Source organism: Solanum pennellii, chromosome 2 (genome assembly GCF_001406875.1).
Source record: "Solanum pennellii chromosome 2, SPENNV200".
NCBI lineage: Eukaryota > Viridiplantae > Streptophyta > Magnoliopsida > Solanales > Solanaceae > Solanum > Solanum pennellii.
Window position 1 is genome coordinate 33,136,078 of NC_028638.1, and position 5,711 is coordinate 33,141,788.

The following is a 5,711-nucleotide window of genomic DNA, read 5'->3' on the forward strand; positions in this document are numbered from 1 at the left end:
AGAACTTTACTAGTTTATCTTTTAAATAAAAAAGATTTACCTCAATTCCTTCAGAGTCTTATTCAGGTTAAGGTTCTGATTCTTCTATGGCCATCAAAGCAATTTCCTCATCGTCTTCGTCATACATGTTCAAACCTTTTCCCAAGCTGCTTACATTGCTTGTTCCTTTAATTTTGTTTTTATTTTTGTTGAGAAGTTCCTTCTTCTCTTTTTCGGCTCTTTCCTTTTATCATTCTACTTCCCACATAGAACAATCCTTAATCCAATTTACCACACTTGAAGCAACCTCCTCCTTGTGGTTTCTCAGCAATTTTTTCTTTTGTGGGTGGTACCTTTTTTTCAGAATTTAGGCCCCTTTTGAAGAGTTTCTTGAAGTTTCTGCTGATCAGTTCCAGATCATCATCATCTATTTCTGATTCATCACTTTCTGTAGCTTTAAGTCCAAGATAATTCTCTTTGTTTCCTTCACTTCTTTTGTCAACACTTATCTCATAAGTTTTGAGATTCACTACCAGTTCATCCAAAGTCATATTGGTTAGATGCTTCTCTAATTGCAGAAACTTTTATTTCCCATGATCTAGGCAGAGTCCTTAGTACTTTGTCAACCTGTCTGTCTTACAACATATAGATGTTCCAAGTCCTTGGTATCTTCTTTTCGATAAGTAGATCATTGGGTGGTAAAAGCTGGCAAAAAAATTTATCTGAGACTTGGAGAATTCCCTTGGTCTAGAAAATGCCTTCCTCGTATCTATTGATTTAAATCGACTCATTGTGTAGTTAAAGTGTTGCTAAATTTACATGATTAGTAGCATGTCAAATTGTATTTTTTGTATTGTTCTTTGTTGCACCTTTTTAAAAATCATGTTTAGAGATATTAATTGAAGAATCATTTGCAAGAATTGTATAATAAGGTGATAAATTGAAAATAATCTTGAAATATGTAAAAACTTATCGCTCTTCTTGATGATTGAGAAGAATATCAACACTTCGATATGTTAGTTGGACTACAAGAACTACAAGGCCGAAATAAGGATTGCATATGCACAGGATCACTTTAAGGATAGGGTGGTTGTTTTGGTGACCGGATGCTTAATCGGAAGGGACAAGTTATAAAGGAAAATCGCCCAGACATTTTTCCTTGCTCCACAGGACAATGGTTATTTTGTTTTGAATGATGTTTTTAGGTATGTCGAAGAAAATGAGATTGATACCGTCTCAAAAGTGATTAATGGAACTGAGGATGTGCAGTTAGAGGTTCTGACCCCTGATCCAGGTTGGATCTCTTTTCTAATTCAATAAATATTCTTGTTCTTGTATCCTCTGAAAATATTTTACAATTTTCATTTTGAATACAGAACCACTCATGTGGTTGTTCCTTCGAATCTCAACCAAGTTGGCTTACCTGCAGAAGAAGTTCAACATGTTGAGGAAAAAGCCAATGACTCTTAGGAAGATGGGAGACAGGTTGTTGATGAAACAGAGATTGTGGTGGAAACTGAATCCCATTTCAACGAGGACCAACACCCTACAAATACAGAATCAGCTAATTCTGTTGCCCAAGAGGATGCTCCAAAGAAGTTATATGCATCAATTGTCAGTTCACAAACAAAGAAAGGGCCAACCAAAATCTATGTACCCACCAATACTTCCAGAATGGCTCCTCCAAAGGCTATAAAGCAGTCGGTTGCTGCAGTAGCATAAACTGCAGCTCCTGAAGCATCAAATCCTACTACCCTAGTAGAATCGATGTTCCTGAAGCTAATGATGCTAAAGATGAAGGTATAATTTCTTGAAACCTGGTTGAAATAAACTCATTACTCCATCTTGCGATGGACACATCTATATGTCAGAAAGGAATAGGGATGTTCGTATTTATTTGCTAAATTTGGGAGCACAATAAATAGATGTGTTTTGAGTTTGATCTAGATGATGTAGTATTCGATCTTCTTGCACTGTCATGTTCATTCTGCTTCTAACTCTCATTGTTTACAGTCCCTGTAAGAGTACATTGTCATCTAATTTACTTAAATTTAATTCTTGCAGCTGAGGGATACTCTATTTTTGTCCGAATTTGCCTCTAGATGTTACTGTAGCCCAACTTGAAGCTGAATTTAAGACATGGGCATATTAAGGCAAGGAGGTGTACAAGTTAGAAGTAATAGGGTTAGTGCAGCACACCTTATATTCATCTTGGTTCACTGACCAACAGATTGTTAATATGTGTCCGTTTATTCCCTTTTCTGCAGCAACAAGGATTCTGCTTTGGCTTTGTTGAATTTGAAGATGTGAGCTCCATGAACAGCGCCATACAGGTCTGTGCTCCCTGAAATATCATTGCATCATTTTTCTATAATTTAGAATGTGTTTGCTTCCTAGACTTGTTAGTACATGATATGAAGATGCATTACTGCGACTATTCATTTTTCCAGGCTTCACCCATTATCATAGGGGCTCGTCAAGTTGTTGTCGAGATGAAGAGAACTACAACTAGAGGTAAGTTTAAGAGTGTATTATCATTAAAAGTTTTGGATGTTGAGTTCACATAAAAAAAATTCAGACATCAGATTCTGCAATCTATTCATACTATCAAATTTTAAGAGTTAATTGTGTTTGGGTTCTGAAAGGGTGATTATGACGTCATGTGGAAGCTTATAATTTGCAAATCATATGATTAATAAATCAGATAGCAAAAACTTATACTAAAAATCAAAATATTATTTTATCGAAACTAATATAAAGAAAAACATTAAAAATATAGAGAAAACAATCTCCCATAAACAAAAGTCTCTAAACGACTACATTGTGGCTATTCTTGTTATATGTCAGAAGAAACAAATCTATATTTATAGAGTCCTAAAACATTTTCCTAAAAGGAAAGAACTAGCTACTTCAAAATATTTTCCTAAATGGAAAAAATAAACTAAATATGAAACAATATTTTATATTTTCCTTTCACTAAAAGTAAAAACATTTATGTTAATGTTTTAACTTTTCTTTTAGAAAAAATTAACTTCAAATAAGGTAAGAAAATCAGGTCAAACCCCTAACAAATCTCCCCTTTTGGCTTAAATTTTCTAACATAATTATCTTGATCCTCCTTCTTCACACAATCTTCATGTATTACTGCTGCTTACCATGATTTACAAATTAATATAGGTTAAAAATTGGAACCCTGTATTAAAAGTTACGATCAGGGTTGAAAGTGAAACCCATGCATTCAAAATAATCTGCATGTGTTGAAAGTGGAGCTCATGCGTTAAAAGTAAGATGCATGAGTTAAAAATAGAGCCCGAGCATTAAAAATTTGCATCGGTTGAAATTGTTGATTATTGATTTTGTTTTAAAGGATAAAGCAGCTAGATATTATTGAAATCATATTTGAAATTTTTTTCAGAACGCATGGTTAAAAGATCCAATGGTTCAATGATCTAATGCTTCAATGAGGTCGAAGACACACTCAAGTGTTTCAAACTAATTTGCAACAAATTTGATGATAATGAAGATTTTTGTGCTACTACATGTGTAGAAAAATATTTCAAATATGTTTTTAATAATATCTAAATGCTCCATCCTTTAAAGCAAAACCAATTTTCAACAATTTCAAACCCCTGCAAACTTTTAATGCTCGAGCTCTACTTTTAACTCATGCATCTTACTTTTAACGCATGAGTTTCACTTTTAACTCATGCATCTTACTTTTAACGCATAAGCTCCACTTTCAACTCATGCATATTACTTTTAACGCATGAGCTCCACTTTCAACCCTGATAATTACTTTTAACACATGGCTCGAATTTTTAACTCATATTAAGTTTTAAATCATGGCAAGCAGCAGTGATAATGAAGATTTTGTGAAGAAAGAAAAGCAAGATTGTTATGCCAAAAAATTCAAGTCAAAAGAGGAGATTTGTTAGAGTTTTGCCCTGATCTTTTTTTACCTTGTTTGAAGTTTATTTTTCCTAAAAGAAAAGACAAAACATTTTTTTATTAATGTTTTACTTTTTCTGAAGGAAAATATAATATTCTTCCATATTTGGTTTATTCTTTCCTTAGAGGAAAAGTTAGGAGATCTATAAATTGACGACCCCTCTTCTCATATCAAGAACATACAATAACATCCACAATATAGTTGTCTAGAGACTTTTGTTTATGGGGAGATTTTACTCTCTACAGTTTTAAGGTCTTTTTATTAGTTTTTAATTATGTAGTCCAGTTGGCCATATCATATAAAAATATTATGTCTTTTAGTATCGTTTTATGTGTCATCTAATTTGTCGTCTTATGATTTGCAATTGTAAGCTTTCGCATGACGCCCTAAGCACCCTTCATAAGCTAATAAGTGTTATTTGAGCGCATGATTCACAAATTAGACCATGACTTTTTCATATAAAATTATAAACCTGTTTTTTCAATTTGATGTAAGTTAGTAGCATTAGAGGCCATTTGTCTCCAAGAAGAGGAGTATTCCGAAATGACAATTTCAGGGTCCGCGGAAACTTTGGTGGAGGTTGGAGCTACGGGAGAAATGAATTTGGAGGACACGATTTTTCAGGGCGTGGTAGGGTTCAAGGTGGACGTGGGTGAAAGCTATCAAGTAAGAGGGAGAAGGGGACGGAGAGGTGGCCCTAGTCAGAGTTCTGCTACAACATACTTTATGTGGCTGGATGAATTTTTTGGTGGTAAATTTTGATCTAGTTTATTTGTTTGCCAGTGTGCAAGCAGCGGAACAGTTTAGCTGTGTAGTGAACTAGTGATATCAACTTAATCAAATTTGACATTGACGTTACTTTGTGTTCTCGTCCCCTCCCCCCTTGTTTACCCAAGTGTTGGGGGATTTTTTCACTCGCAATTTTTTGTGTGGGTGACCCGTGACTCGTGTTTTCACAGTACTAACTCACAGCGCTTAATGTTAGTATTTCCAAATGGCATAATACATAAATATACCCTTTAACCTGGCTTCGAATCACATATATGCCCTTCAATTTTGAGTTTGCACAAGTAGACACTTAAACTTGTATAAAATTGAACAAATAGACACACACGTCCTACATGTCATCCTACATGTCATTTTCTGTCCTATGTGGTGTCTTACGTGTATTTTGCCATGTAGGACTCATGTGTTTATTTGTTTAAAAGTTGGATAGTTAAAGTGTCTGTTTGTGCATTATGAAAGTTAGAGATCAAAGTTAAAATTTGAAGCCAAGTTTAGGGTCCAATATATGTATTATGCCTTTCCAAATTATGTACAGGAAAAATGGTTTGATGGAATGTTAAATATTATTTCTCAATTTGGATGCCCTTCCAAACTACAACTTTTTAGCTATTTGTACTGGCCTATTGGTCACTTTTGTGGGATTATTTATCTTGGGATGAATAATCCAAGATTTGGATGAGAGTTGCTGCTGAGAGAAAATTAGAAAGGAATGACCCTCTGCTGACTACCGAAGGAATGGTCCTAGATAAGATGATAGGGAGGTTGAGGATTAGGTTAGAAAGTAGATGATCGAGCGTTGTCTAGCTCCCTCATCAAAATTGTTATTATAACTTCTCTACTTCTCTACTGTCTTTCAAAAAGTTCCGAAGTCTGGCATGTCATTGACCATGTACATTCAGTCTATAAGGTGATCAATGGTTCATCATGCATCTTCTTGTATAGACTAATAATTCAACATATCATGTATTAACAAGTCTAGGAAGTAAACACATTCTAA

At 34.4% G+C, this 5,711-nt stretch overlaps 1 pseudogene; it reads left to right on the forward strand.

Moving 5' to 3' along the window:
* The first annotated feature begins 963 nt into the window (after nt 1-963).
* On the forward strand, nt 964-4,690 carry LOC107009898 (annotated as a pseudogene).
* Nucleotides 4,691-5,711: the final 1,021 nt, after the last annotated feature.